Source organism: Bombina bombina, chromosome 7 (genome assembly GCF_027579735.1).
Source record: "Bombina bombina isolate aBomBom1 chromosome 7, aBomBom1.pri, whole genome shotgun sequence".
Lineage (NCBI taxonomy): Eukaryota > Metazoa > Chordata > Amphibia > Anura > Bombinatoridae > Bombina > Bombina bombina.
In genome coordinates, this window is record NC_069505.1 from 145,589,514 (window position 1) to 145,606,173 (window position 16,660).

Below are 16,660 nucleotides of genomic sequence, written 5' to 3' on the forward strand. Positions count from 1 at the left end.
ACAATCCCACTATGGTATTAACCCCCAAAGTTGAACAAAATATAATAGTTGTAAATAAAAGCAAAACTCCCTAAAAAAATATTATCTTAAACAACTATATATATATATATATATATATATATATATAATTAAGCACACACCACATAAAAGGAACATCAACCTAACAGCAGTAAACAAAAAAATAACAGCAGTAAACAACAAAACAACAACAACAAAATAAGATAAACCCTAACACTAGTAAACAACAATAACACAAAATAAATAAGACAAACCCTAACACTAGTAAACAATAAAGAACATTATACATAAACAACAAAATAACAGTAAGCAACAGCACCTCCTCCTCCGCGGCAGTGATTCCTTGGCTCCCTTCTCAGAGGCAGCAGTGGCTTCTCTTCTTCATGTTGTCTTCATTTTGTCTAATCTTCTTGGTGTACACTAATTTTTTGCTGTCAGTTTTTGAAAGGGGTGTCCTGGCAATTCTATTGGCTGATTTTTCAAACATTTTCAAATGACCCAATAGGCATATTTTAATGTTTTTAAATCAGCCAATAGAAAAAAAGCTTCTTTTTTTATTCAGCCAATAGAATTTATTTTATTACTTTTGGCTTATAAAAAAAATCAAGTTGCTGATTGTGGATTTTATATGGGTTTTTTTTCTCTGCTAGATCTTTTTTTTTATAATTTGTATTTATTTTCCGTAATAAAGATAAGTTTTATACAATACAAAATAATTAGAAGTATAAGCAAAATAACAATGTCCATAGTATAATTGATTTTTTTTTTTGTGTACATGTTGATGATGGACTGATTGGCGTATCTGTAATACATCTGCATACAAGATATAATTTACCTTGCATTGTTGTTGACACCAGAGTTATTGAGTATCATGTTCAAAATAAACATTAAACATGTGGAAAACCAATATTTGTTTTAACAATAAAGAAAATAAATAAGAAAACAGTAGTCAAACGGAAATGACCACGATGGGTACATATATCAACTAGTAGCATATGGTGTTACATTTATAACTTATAATTATCATTACACATCTCCATATTTTGTTGCAATGTATCTTTTATCATGTATGTTGTCTCCTGGTCAGTAAAGTTAGCATATGTTTATACTTACAGTTATATCTGAATATTAAGTAGTTCTGCTATACCTAGGTACATATCAATGTGGTAGAGTAGACGGCGTTGCCATTCTTGAATTGATGAAATCATTGTTGTTTTCCAGTGTCTGGGGATGACTTGTTTGGTGCTATTTAATAGGATCGACAGTGCATTATTTTGTGTTTTGGTTAGTTTGGGAATGGGTTTGTTTAGTAATAAAAAGGATGGGTCAAACTTGATAGTAGTGGAGAGTAATGTGTTAATTTCAACAAGGACCTGAGACTAAAATGGGACTATCATGGGGTATGACCACCAAATGTGTGTTATCGTACCAGCTTCACCACATCCCCTCCAGCACCTGACTGATGTGCTAGGAAATATTTTTTTCAGTCTGTAGGGAATGAGGTACCAACGCATTAAAAGCTTATAATTAGTTTCTAGGATATTTGCTGATATTGATGCCTTGGCAGTTCGTTGGAATATCATGTACCACTCATTCTTAGTTGGAGGAGAAAGGAGATCCATATCCCATTTATTTGTATATGAGGGTAGTTGATCAGGGGTTAAGAAATTAATGTTTTATAGATTAGTGATGTTGAGCCGCATGTGGGAGTATCTCCTAAACACTGGGGGGGTTAAAAGGAACATTAATGTCTCCAACCATAATAAGTCCTTTAGCAATATCAAGGATTTTATTATGTAATGTTTGTAAAAAATTGTCTGTGTCTGTGTAGGTGTGTATATATTAATAATAGTTACTAAGCTGCCATAAAGGACACCTTGTTTGGCTAAATATCTGCCTTCTTTATCCTTGTCAATCTTTTGTTCTAGAAATGGGACCCCTTTTTTTAATCAATATGCTAACTCTATTTTGTCTTGAGTTGTATGAGCTATGATAGTGGGTGGTGTACATGGGATTAAAATATTTAGGTTCTTTATTTGGCCTGAAATTAGTTTCTTGGAGTAAGAGTATAGCGGCCTTTTTGTGGCTTAAGTCTATTAGAGCAGCTCTTCTTTTTTGGGGGGAGTTAAATCCATTCACATTTTGTGTGATTAGCATGATAGATTCCTTATCTGAAGTATGCATGATGTTGGGTATAAAATGAAGTATATCCATCCATTTGACTGGAGATGTGTACATTGCATATAAGTCGGGAACCTGTGGAAGACAGATAGAAGAGGCGGGGGGAAGTGTTTCCAGAGAACAGAGGCAGGCAGCAGGGCTGTGTGCTAAAAAGCTATGGTTTAGCTCTGCTTTAACATTGCAATTTTGGTCTTGTTCCTGACTCCTCCGTGGAGATTTGCTGTGCCGAGTTTCCATCCACCCCATTGGCTCCTCTACTGGGTCGACTCTGACGCTGTCTGCCGAGTGACGTCTGCTGTAGCGTATCGAGCTTGCGCTTGTTTGACGGGAGACTTTTGGTTCCGTCCTGCTTGTCTGGGTACACGGTTGTACCGCCGCTCCTGTGAGTAACACTCTGTGGGGGGGGGGTCCGCTGCTACTGCTCTCCTATGTTGTCTAAGACGATACTTGTCCCATGAGGCACCTCTTCTATCTGTCTTCCACAGGTTCCCAACTTTCATCTACAACTTTCCAAGAGAGCTGCCTGGATTGCCGTTGCTGAATCCGCCACCTTACACCTGTTTGTGATCATTTGCGCACTTCCATAGAGACTCCATTTGTTCTCTTATATCTTGACATTGCATATAAAAAAAACAAAAAAACATAAATAACCATGATAAGAAATAAATACATTTCAAACGTTGTAAACATTATATTGATTCTAAACTGAAGCTTTACTTAACGTAGTAGCACAAATAATAATACATTGTGAATAGATTAGTCTTTACAGACCTTCTTGTTGTGCAGTGTCTGGGGAACAATTACTGTCTATGATGAGATTGGCTAGATGGGTTTGAGAAAGGTGAAGGTGTGTCACCAATGGGGATCTTTGGATGTCTTTCTTGGCGGTACTGGAAGATGGTGGGGCTCCTCTTGGCTTTTTAGGAGGAATAGATTCCCAGCTCTGTTTTGGATTTCCGCAGGAAATTTTGGGCCTAGAAGAGGTAGTAGAAGGCATTGGATGTTAATTTGGTGCTTCTAGGCCTAATGATTCACAGAATGTGGAGATTTCTGATTCAACTCAAACACTGCATCTGTTTTCAGGGATTACCACCAGATGAAATGGAAAACCCCATCGGTATGGGATTCTTTTATTTCTTAGCATTGTTGTCAAGGGGGAAATTTCCTTTCTCCTTTGTGTTGAGATAAGTCTGTGTAAAACTGTAGCACAGATTCCCTGAATCTCACCGGTTAATTCTTTCTCGAAGTATTCATCAGTTCTTTTTCTAGAATTTTTTTTAATTTTATGATAATGTCTCTAGGTGGAGCACTATCTGGTGGTTTAGGTCGTAGTGTTTGGTGAGCACGATCCCATACAATGTTACTTGCTGATGGCGTACCTAATAGGTGTACAAAAAGAGCTGATAAGTATGTTGTAAGTTCTTTAGGGAGGATCGATTTGGGAACTCCTCTTATCCTTATGTTTTTTCTGCGACTTCTGTTATCAATATCCTTCATTTTGTCTTGCAGTAAAGATATTAATTCAGATTGTTGTTCAATTAGACTTTGCATGGAGGACATTTCTACAGAAACTGTTTCTCCTTGGTCCTGTAGTGATTTTGCCCTTAAACTTAGGGTATGGATGTCTTGTTTTAGCTCCGCCAGTTCCTCTCTTAAACAACTCCTGATGTTATCCGTTATATCCTTAGTAGAAGCTAGCGAGGAGAGAATATGTATGTGAATTAGGTTCAGTTTCATCCATCCCTTGGTTAGGCATAGTATTTTCACTTATGATAGGGCTTGATGGGCCCTGTTTGTGTACCATTGAGTTGAAATAGGAGCTTACTGAGTTTCCTTTAAGGGCTGTTATTTTAGTGGGTTTTGTTTGTTTGGTAATTTTTTTGTAGCCATTATGGTGAGGAGTAGGGTCAGTGTGGTTAATGGTGTTTTCTCCTTCTCTATTGGTTTTCTTACCCTTTTATTCTATATGATGTCCAGGTCCTAACCCCAGTCCGCTGGCCGTTATATTACCCACTGACCATCTTTAGTTGTGAGGTGCCTTCTTTTCATTACACAACAGTGAGGGCCAAAATTGTGATAGGTGGTATGTAGGTGTGCGGTGAGGAAAAAACTTACAGGGATTTGTAAGAGCAGAAGGTATGGATCTATTTTGTAGAATACCCATGTTCTGGTTGAAAACTCTCTGTATTTGCACATCACAATGTCGTTGCAGTGGGTTGAAGTTTGCAACGTGCTGCGGTCCCGAAAGGTCCTACAGGCTGTGTTGTAGGCTGTTAGCTGTAGAGATGTGCGATCTAACTTACGACCCTATGTTGCCTAGCTTAGCAAAGCTTATAGATGTAGTCTCCCACGTGTGATGGGGTCGCCACAGTCTCGCTCGCATTGGCAGATTATGTTAGTTTTTAGAGTAAGTTGTGTACTCTATTGGTACCTCAGCATATCATTTGCCTGTTTAGCTATTTTAGCAGCTGTGATGTTGGTCCTAGTGATAGGGCTGTGGTCCCCCTCTCCGGAGCTTCGGAATTAAGCTGCCATCTTGTCTGTGACCGGCTCCTCCCCCCCTTCTGCTGGATTTCTTACCTTTTTTTTTCCTCCTGGATTTGTTTGAACTGATTTTTGGATTACATCTGATGAAGCAAAGAAGAGGAGTCTTGGGATAGTGAGTAATAAACATTTGTTATTGTTATTTTTTATTGTGTTTGACTTATTTGTTGTGTTGTTGTTTACTGTTATTTTTTTATGCATTGTGTTTAGCCTATTTGTTGTGTTGTTGTTTACTGTTATTTAGTTGTTAGCAAATTGTGTTTTTTTATTGATTACTGGTGTTATGGTTTGGCTTATTTATTGTGTGTTATGGTTGTTTAGTGGTGTTACGGTTTTCTTTATTGTGTGTTATGGTTGTTTAGTGGTGTTAGGGTTTGCTTTATTTATTGTATGTTATGGTTGTTTACTAGTGTTAGGGGTTTGCTTACCTTATGTGTGCTTTTATTGGTTAATAGTGTTAGGGATTGCCTTAATTTTGGTGTTGTTGATTTTTACAGTTGTTATCTTTATGTTTGTTTTTGTTTTAGGGTTTTAAATATTTACAAATATAATGTTTATTTTAACTTAGAGGCTCTTAGTTTAGTGGTCTTGGAGTTTTACAGATATGGGGTTAATAGTGTAGAGGTATTACATTTATGTGGGACTAAGGATGCTTAAGGGGTTAATAGTGTAATGGGGTTAGGTTTACCATGGGAATAATAGTGCTTTATTAGTTAATAGTGTAGGTGGGACTAATGGTTCTTTAGGGGTTAACAGTGTAGGGCTGTTTAAAAAGTTTTTTGGGTTGGTTTTTCAGTTTTCGGTGGGACTAATGGTTCTTTAGGGGTTAACAGTGTAGGGCTGTGTATCAGGTTTATTGGGTTGGTCTTTTTTGCATTGAAAGAATAATTAATAAACAAATAAATTAAAGATTTTTATTAATACTTTCTTTCTTTATTCTTTTTATAAATATAGGCTGCCGTTAATTTATTTGGTTATGTGCCGAATGCAGGAATTAGGCAATATCCATATCTAACATGTGTAAAACATTTTCAATGTAGGTGCCGATGCTGCTTTGAAAATCTCACCAGCATAGCCACCCACTGAGTATAACATCTCTTAGCGAGAGCCCTTTTGAATATTTTACCATTTTGAAGATGTTTCAATCACCAGGGCCAAATACTTTTTGGATGAACTGGAACAGGGATTTTGTCACAGACAAATGTTAAGTATATTAGTTTAAAATCTTTCCCAAAGTGGAAGAATATGAATCCCTTTACATTAAATTAATACGCATTGTTATGATATATAAAAAAATATGAGATAATCATAAGTGGGACTTAAATCGACTGTAGGAAAAATTTGTATTTGACATTAAAACTACCTCCCCACAAGTACTTTGATTTTAAAGGCACATGAAACCCACATTTTTTCATTATTGGTTCCAATAGATCAGACCATTTTAAACACCATTTCAATTTACTTCTATTATAAAATTTGTTTTGCTCTCTTGGTATCCTTTGTTGAAGGAGCAGTAATGCATTACTAGAAGCTAGTTGAATACATCAGGTAAACCAATGGTGGTCCAAGGACATGATTTGTTAGTTTGAGGCTGCAGCTGTGTTCTACAAGGTCATAGGGAGAATCCAGAGACTAACAATACAATACAGGTGCAGCTTTGATTATTAGGGAAACTTTTGTACCACTATGCACTCCCCTAAAATTGTCAATGTGTCAGACAAACTGCAGCTTCTATGGAGGTAGAGAACAAATACAATTTACAAAGAAAAATAGCAACAACAAAAAAATATACTTCTTAAACAAACCAGGTGTTTCCATGTACATGTCTCCTTTGCTGAGGCTAATTAGTTGTTTATATAAATGAGCTGAGTTCTGAGGTAACCAATTATTGGCAATCACTGTGTATAATGCTACAGACAGTGCAAATTTCCCCATACTGCAGTGTGGGGGTGGTAGTCCAGACTATTTAAAGGGTGGGGAACAAGCACACTTTTCAGAAGTAATTTACATTAAACATTATAATGAATACGTATTGTACTGTATTGTTTTATTTTCCCTAATAAGACATTAAATTACAAATGAAGCACTAATTTATCGCATGGCCTGTAAAAACGGGTACATTTCCCCATTTACGAGAGTGCAATAAATAACCAGCCATTACAAGTGGCTGGTTATTGCTACCGTGAGATCAGATCTCTGGTTAATTTTCAAAATATACCCCAATTGCCCCCAAAATAAAGTATATTGTAGTTTTTTTCTTTAAAAATGTAAATTTAAAAAAGTGCACAAAGCAGTTTTTAGGGGTAAAAGTTGGCGGGTGTGGGGTGTTAGAAAAAACAACAACACTGAAAAGTGCCTTTACATTGCAGTCTATGGGGAACTGTATGTTCCTTGTAAATATGTGTGTATATGCTTAGATGACAAATAAATGTGAGTCCTCTATTTGTCTGTGGTTTTAGGGGCCGATTTATTTAACTGCAAATGTAGCTGTTTCCACATAAGACCATTGCTCCTTAACTCATCCGCCACCTCTGAGGTAGAGGACAGCAATCATCCCGATCAGATGATTGACACCCCCTGCTAGTGGCTGATTGGTCGCGAATGAGCAGGGGGCGTCAATGTACAAGCATTTCACCAGCTACAAGATACACAGTATATTACATTAGAAGTTTTATATATAAAATGATTAGAGATAGTGTATTTTTTGTTATGGAATCTATCTATCATAGTTTTCTTCTTTATCATATAAGTGCATACTTTGCAGTTGCCACAGGCTATTGAGTCTTTTTGGCGTTCCTGTCAAAGTGACTTGTGGTCAAACAATCACTTAGATTACTAGCTCTTCTATATGTAATCAGCGGTTTATTAGGGATAATAGACTGAAGTTGTTCATCAGCTTGTAAAATGTGCCAATGTTTTTGTATAATATTGGAAACTTGGTTACCCTGATTGGAGAATGTAGAGATAAATCTGAGGGTATTGGAGTATTCCTTAATTTTAGGTGTTAAGAGCTCTTTTCTGTTTTTATTTAAGGCAATCTGATAAGCTCTCTTGAGAGACTTTTTGGAATAGCCCCTCAAGAGGAGTCTATTTCTTAGTTCCCATGCTGTTTTAATGAAAGACTCTAAGGTGTCCCTCCCCTCTGCCTCTGAACATCAGGTGATTGAAACTGAACTTAGTGAACAGTGAAACACACAGACTGTGGTTCGGTGACTGGCTACTCCCGGAACAGCTCCCACTACTGACGCTGACTGCAGGTGGCCGCTGATTGGCTCTGTGATCTTACATCCAAGCATCGGAGCGTTTGTCTGTCGGGCGACAGAAAGTCCCGTCCTGCTCTGCTAGGCATCCGTATATGCCGCCACTCTTGTGAGTACCTCTACTTACGTGCTGTTACACTGCTGTGATTATTCCACTGGCACAATACTGTCCCATGAGGCGCCTCTCTTTCTCTCTGTCTATACAGGTTTCTGTCTAACTGCATTTATCAAGAGTGCTGCCTGCTCCTCTGAGAGATATCGGAATCTACTATTTGGATGTTTCGAAACTTTGCGCACCTCACATAGAGACTCTCCTACTCTATTTTTTTCTGGTTGAATTTGACCTGTTTTCTAGTTCTGGGCCTGTTTTCTCCTTCCCCTCCGGATTCTCTGCCTAAAGGGACGTTCCCATTACTACCATGGGGTGTAATCCTATTACGTAGGATGGGTTTAGGTCTAAGGTCATCGTCAGAATTATCAGCATCTGTGGTATCACAGTCATGGAGGCCCATTTACCAAGCTTCGAATGGAGCTTGAGGGCCCGTGTTTCTAGCGAGTCTTCAGACTCGCCAGAAACAGCAGTTATGAAGCAGCGGTCTAAAGACAGCTGCTCCATAACCCTGTCCGCCTGCTCTGAGCAGATGGACAGGAATCGCCACAATTTAACCCGATCGAGTACTATTGGGTTGATTGACACCTCCCTACTGGCGGCCTATTGGCCGCAAGTCTGCAGGGGGTGGTGTTGCACCAGCAGCTCTCGTGAGCTGCTGGTGCAATGCTGAATATGGAGAGCATATTGCTCTCCGCATTCAGCGATGTCTGTCGGACCTGATCCGCACTGTTGGATCAGGTCCGACAGACATTTGATAATTCGGCCTCTTTGTCTGAAAAATCAGAGTCAGTACTCACGCTTTTATTAATATTCCACATATAAACTGATTTATTGGCATAGTCAGTTAAACCTCTTTCTATATTTTTCTCTTTTTTGCCCCATATAAATTTAGCAAATCTATCTACTTCTTCCTTTGTTTTGACATAGGATTTTTGAAATGTTTCTTTTGTTTCGTGTTGTTTTAATTCTACACTGATCTTAGTAATTTCTTCAGTTATCTCATCTCGTGCTCTGTAAGATATCCAATCAATTTAAATGAGCACTCAGAGAGGGCCTCTTCCCATTTGATTTTCAAATCAGACTTTACGTCTTGGAATGAAGGGTATAATTTGAGTCATAGGCCTCTAGGTATTACCTTATTGTCGGTGTAGATATTATAACATACCAATATTCCATTGTCTTTTTATTTGTCTTTTTCAGATTTTTTTTAAGATTTCTAAGAGATTTGAGCCATTCCCCAGCCTGTTCGTTATCTTTAGTGTTTTTATTTTTCAAGTCAACTGTTAAATTCTTTATATCCTCAGACCATTGAAGCATTTCCGCCCCCAAATCAAAGGTCGTCGTTTTGAAAATAAGACAAAATCACGTGCTCAAATAATGGAATGTGGTTTACCCACTGTGAATCTACAATACGAAAATATATATATTTTCATATTTTTTTTTAAACACCCCATATCCCCTCACTTTAAACCCCTAATAACTGCTTCAAGCAGTGTTTTATTAAAAAAAAAAAAAAGCTTATATTTTTTTATTTATGTAAAGGAACTGTAAACTTTATTTAGGGGCAATTGGGGCAATCTTTTTTATTAACAAGGGGTCTGACCTCTGGTTAATTTTGCTAAGCGCAAAGTGCTTCCGCGACCTTGTGGGAGCATTAACCAGCCACTTGTAATGGATGGTTATTTGACGTGCTCCAATAAACAGCTATAGTTGTCCCTTTATTGGCGCACGTTAAAATAGCACTCCACCTGTAATCTAGCCCTTTATGTCCTTCCTGCAGTAGAGAGGTCATTGAACGGATAAAAAACGTAACATTTTTACTATAGTAAATGCTTAAAAAATCTTGACTTCTTATTCCCCGGCGGATAAACAAGTAACATTTCTATTTTTCTCTCTTGATGGCAACTCAATGAAGATTTATGTTTCTCTGTAAAGGGATAATCATGTTCTCATTATTTCTCGTACTTGAACAGTTTGGCTTATTTTTCCTCCTTGAATTGTGTAATTTCCAGGCAGATTGTCACTCCCTTTTCTCCAGTTGCAAACTATTATGTTTTAAGCTGCACAACTGATAAAGCATTTTTTCCCCTATCATGAAATGATGATATTAAAGAGTTTTGGCATTTGGAGAAGATCCCTCTCCTCAGGCAATTGCTATATTCTATATTCTTTTAATAGTTTTTTTCTGTTTTACAGTCTGAATGAAATTAATTGAACCTTTTTCTAACTAGATATTATTACTATTATTAATTATTATTATTATCATTTATTTGTATAGCGCCGCCAAATTTCGTAGTGCAATTGACACAAATTAAATATTTTTTCAGTAATTAACTGGTGTTTATGTATATTTTTAAGATTCAGATACTTTTTGTCTGGATAAATGGATATAAAACAGTGTGTTTTATTGTTTATTTTTTTAAACTTCAATTGTGCAGTGTCCATTACTTCCTGTTACAGCACTATAAGTGGTTGAGATCTCTACTGGAAGTCATATCTAGCTTGATGTCATACATCTTCTAGAGTAATATGAGCTGGTTTATCATTCAGTGAATATTTTGATAAAAAGAAAGTCAGTTTTGCCCATGCTCTGAAGAGGACAGAATGCAACTTAAGTTAACAAAATGTCAGCTTCCTCATTTCCCGAGGGCAGAGACTACACTAAGGGCTCCATGTACGAAGTAGCAAGAGCTCCTCTGGAGCCCTTTTTGGGGCATGTTCACGTATGCGACTCTGCTTACCACAATGTAAGAAGCAGCAGCTATTAGACCGCTGCTTCTTACACCCTATGCCACCTCTGAGGTGGCGAGGGAAAATCACAGAGAGCTCGCTCACTCTCAGTGATTTACAGCCCCTTCAGTTGCACAACTGATCATGTGAATGAAGGGTCAGCATTACACACTGCTATGAGGCCAGCGGATGAACCGATCCATTGCCCATATGTAGCGAAGGCAGGTGGACAGCTTCGCAAGTTGAGAAGCTGTCCGCTCGCCTCTTAGTACATGGGGCCCTAAGAATTTCTAAGACTCATTTAGCAAGAAAAAAAGTAATTTGTTTCTTATTTTTCAATACAATCTGTGGGGCCGATTTATCAAGGGCTGAATGGCTCACTAGAAACAGCAGTTATGAAGTAGCGGTCTTAAGACCGCTGCTCCTTAACTGGTCCACCTGCTCTGAGCAGCGGACACCCTGCTGTATTGTTCTTGTCTAGTCACTCAAATTAGTGTCTTACCAAGGAATAACTCATAGAACACAGAGCTGCATCTAGTCACTAACTGTTTATCATCCTAACTGAACTTGTTACCATATATGGTAGAAACACCAACAGCCAATCAACATTCTGTATGCAAATTGACAAACACATTTTATGAAATTTTAGAATATCCCATTTATATTTTATATTATAGGTCCAGAATATTTCTAGGTTTTACCATACGACCAGAACGTGTGAATTGAAAACCTGCTGTGCATGTTTCAGCATTGTCAGTGTCTTCTTTCAGTTGTTCTGGGATGGCAGGTGTATTTGTGGTTGTGCTTGGGATCTCAAGGGTTGGCTCATGTGCTTCTAGTTGCGGTTCTTTAGTTTCCATCAGGTGTCGTCGGTTGCGACAGAGAACTTGATCATCGCTGGTGCGGATGAGGTAAGATCTTTGTGTGTCTGCAGGCTGCAGAATAGTGGCAGGCACCCATTGACCACTGGCTTGCTGAAAACGAATAGTATTTTCTTGTGTCAATGTGGACAAAGGCTGTGCAGTGCGATTATAGTAATGTCTTTCTTTAGCTTGTTTATGTTCTCTTTTGGCACGCACACATTTTTGATCAACTACCTGAGGCTGCAGTTGTTTTCCAGTTGTAGGCAGGATAGAACGTAGACGTCTACTCATGAGCAATTGTGATGGAGACTTGAATCCATCCACAGGGGTATTCCTGTGCTCCAGCAGGCTGAGGTACGGGTCCTTTCCTTCAGCTTTTGCTTTGTTTAGTATGGTATTTGCTGTTTGCACTATCTTTTCTGCAAGACCATTGCTTTGTGGATGGTGGGGACTGGACGTTACATGTGCAAAGTCCCAATGAACTGCAAAGTTTTCGAAGTCACCTGATTTATATTGCGGACCATTATCTGAAATTACCTTTTCAGGTATACCATGTCTTGCAAATATAGCCTTTAGCTTGCGGATTATGGTCGCTGATGTGGTTGAGTGGAGTCTTTCCAATTCAAAAAATCTGCTGTAGTAATCAACAGCGATTAAGTATTCCTGACCATTCCACATAAAAAGATCTGTTGCAATGATTTGCCATGGACGCTCTGGAATCTGATGAGAGATCATGGGCTCTTTAGGGTTAGACTTTCGGCGTTCTAGGCAGGTAGGGCATTTTTCGACCATATCCTCAATTTGTTTGTTCATTCCTGGCCAAAATAATATGTCTCTGGCTCTTTGCTTACTCCTCTCAATTCCCATATGCACAGTGTGTATACGCTCTAGCATATTTGGCCTCAGCACACCTGGGACAATGATTTTCTCGCCTTTGAATAGGATCCCTTCAATCTCTGAAATTTCATCTCTGTGATTCCAGTATTCAACAAGGCTGGAAGGACATCTTTTTCTTACGTTAGGCCACCCAGATTTGATCATGTTTTTCAGCATAATGAGTTGAGGATCCTGTTCTGTAGCTGTTCAAATGTCAGTCAGTTTCTTGTCACTAATAGGGAGATTGGTTATGACTGTGTGAATCTGTGCATTCATTCCTTCATTCAGTGATTCAAGTTTGTATGGTATTGATTTCCTGGACAGGGTGTCGGCTATTGGAATATATTTTCCTGAACGATGTACTATTTCAATGTCATACCTCTGTAGTTGCAAGATCATTCTCTGAAGGTGTGGCGGTGCAGCTGCAAGGGGTTTCTTCATTATGGGTATTAAAGGTTTGTGGTCAGATTCAACAACAATCTTTCTGCCATAGACATACGTGTGAAAACGTTTGCATCCAAGCATCACAGCATATAACTCCTTCTCAATTTGAGCATAGTTTTCTTCTGTTGGTGTGAGATTTAGAAGCATAGGCAATTGGCTTACCTTCTTGGAGCAATACAGCACCTAGGCCACTCTTTGACGCATCAACCTGCAGGCAGAGCTCTTTGCTAGGATCGTAGTAACATAGAATGGGACCAGGTTCCTTTGTAATCAGGTCTTTCATTTTATCAAATGATTTTTCATGAGTTTCGTCCCATACAAACTCATTTGTCTGTTTCAGAAGCTGCCTCAATGGTGCATTAATCTCAGATAAATTTGGTGCAAACTTGGACAGATAATTAACCATACCTCGGATGGTCTCCAGCTCTGACTTGTTCTTGGGAGGACGCATATCCTTTATGGCATTGATCTTCTCTGGATTAGGTTTGAGGTCTTCACGTGTTAGCTTGTGCCCAAAATAACTGACCTCTGAGACACATATCACACTTTTCTCTGGGTTAAGGCGTACTCCTTTTTCACGGGTTCTCTTGAGTATGGCGTGCAAGTTTACATTATGTTCCTCTTTTGTTTTTCCAAACACAAGTATGTCGTCAACAATGGCTGTTACCCCCTCAAGCCCTTCATATGTCTCATCAATCTTTCTCTGAAATTCGTCTTGAGCTGAAATCAGTCCAAAGGGTAAACAGAGAAATCTGTATCTTCCGGCCACTGTATTAAATGTTGTTAGCTTGGATGATTCTTTTGAGAGTTTGATCGCCCAGTATCCAGATTTTGCATCCAGTACACTGAAGAATTGTGCTTCAGCAAGTTTTGGGGTGATGTCATCCAAAGTTGGAAGAGGGTAATGTGGCCTCTTGATTGCTTTATTCAAGTCTCTGGGATCTAAACAAACCCTGAGTTTTCCAGTGTGGGGTTTTTCCACAACTACCAGGGCATTGACCCAGTCAGTGGGTTCAAGCACTTTCACAATAATCCCTGATTTTTCCATATTGTCTAGCAACTCCTTGAGGCGACTACGCAGCATGAATGGAATTCTCCTGGGTGGGTATACAACAGGGACGGCTGTGGAGTGTAGGTGTATAGTGCATTCACATGGAAACTGTCCAACGCCTTGAAAAACATCAGAAAATTCCTGTATTATAGCACAGGGTATATCTACATATGCGCACACTGAGAAGACAAGCTTAATAAACCCCATGTCTAGACATGCTCTCAAACCAAGTATAGGTGGGACGTGTGTGTTGACAATGTAGAATTCAAGCACAGTTTTAGTGTCTTTGTATTTACATTTTAACTGACAGGTCCCTTTAACATCAAGTGGCTCACCACCATAGCCTGTAAGATGGCGTGCTGTGGGCTTCAGTGCTACAGTGCTGAAGAGATTTTTAAATCTGTTGGTAGGAATTATATTTACCTGAGCACCAGTATCTAATTTAAATTTTACTTTATCTGCTTGTGCACCTAACTCAATTTCTGCGAAAGCCTGTTCACATTCTTTGTCTTTGTGCTCTTTGTTAACTGCATCAATAAACAGTTCATCCAGCTCTTCAATATTTGTGTTTTGAACTGTATGTACAGTTTTACGTGTATCTAGCGGCCTTGACTTACATGCCTTTGCAAAGTGGTTACATTTATTGCATATTTTGCACTGACATCCTTTTGCAGGGCACGTGTCTTCCTGACTGTGTTGAAGAGCACAACGACTGCATAGCCTGTCTTTAGTGATGCTCCTGTCACTTCCTTTCACAGTTGTCCAATGCTTTTGCTGGGCTGATGCTGTTTTTTTACTAAACACTGCATGAGCTGACTGGCTCTGGGTTGCCATTGCACGTGCGTTTATTGTCTTAAGCTGCTCTTGTGCAATTTCATGTGACTGTGCTATATCAATAGCTTTTTCAAGTGTCAGATCAGCACCCTTATTAAGTAATTTCTCTCTGAATTTTGGAGAATTAGTTGCAAAAACAATGAGTTCTTGTACCATATCATCACTGTTAACATATCCACAGTATTTTACAAGCAATTTAAGTTCTGTTACAAAATGTTCAAATGCCTCATGTTCCCCCTGCATTTTTTTATGAAACTTGAAAAGATTGGATTAGCTTTGGGCATAACATATTCCTCAAATTTGTCATAATAAGACTTCAACTTTTTAGACTCCTCAAATGTTAATGTCCAAGTATTATAAACATCTCTCCCTTTTTTACCTACCCAGAGAAGCAAGTAGCTGCACAAAGTTTCCTCAGGCTTGTAACAGAGAGGGCCAGAGAATATGAGCTGTACATGCTGGCGAAATCTCCTCCATGCATCTGGTAAATTTTTTTGAGTCTGTGGCATAGGCACAACTGATAAATCCATCTGAACTGAATTTGTTATCCTGGAATGTAGGGGGAATAACATCTCCAATAAAAATAAAGTCAATTATTAGACACTTAAATTCTCTTAATCCACAAATAGTGTTCCTACAGGAAACTCATCTAAAACCAGAGGAGGCTTTAAAATTAAAGTCTAACTGGGTAGGTAATATAATATATTCACCATATTGTGGCAGGAAAAGGGGTGTGGCGATTTTATTTAATAAGAACTTGCAGTGTGACATTCTCTCCCAAACTATAGATCAAGAAGGGAGATATATTATCTTAGAAGTACGGATGCATGATGTAAAGTTGGTTTTCTGCAATGTTTATGGCCCTAATAAACCCGATAAAAATTTTTTGGGAGAATTTGAAATCTAAGTTAATGTATTATAGTAATCAGGGAATAATTGTCGGGGGAGACTTTAATATTGCCCATAGGCCTCGACTAGATAGGTTTAAATGTGTTAACAAGTCTGAATTTGGGAAGAATCGGACCCTGTCCAACTTCATGATGGATCTTGGGCTCTTGGATGTCTGGCGTGCACAATTTCCCGATGTAAGAGTATTTACATGCGAATCGAAAACATTCAACACACTTTCCCGTATAGATATTTTTCTGGTGTCAGAACTCCTATTAAATCAAGTTATTAATACAGGCATCAGAGATATAATCATTTCTGACCATGCAATTATCTCGCTACTAATCAAAACGGGCGCAAATTCTGGGCCTAACTTTTCTAGACTTGCTTTCCCTTCCTACCTAATAAATAATTTACAATTTACCAATTGGATGCGAGAGAAGTGGAACGAATATAAGAATAATAATATTTCCTTCTGGTTTAAACCAGAAATATTCTGGGAAGCATTTAAGGCGACCATTAGGGGCGAAATAAAAGCTTATCTATGTAAGTTAAAAAGAAAATGTAAGGCCCGAGAAACTCAGCTAACAAATCAAATTAGGAATGCCTACGAGGTATATATTAAAGACCCTACTAAACAAACCTGGGATAACTACTCTGAGAAAAAAAATGAAAGGGACCTATATGTTAAACATAAGACAAACAAGAAGACTTAAAATTGAGAGCTAGATATCAAGGGAATTATGGGAGATCCGCCAGGTATCTCTCTAATTTAATTAAACATAGACAGAGGAATAGAAGAATTAATAAAATCAGAGTAGCGGGTAAAAATATCACTAACCCCGCGGAAATTAAAGAA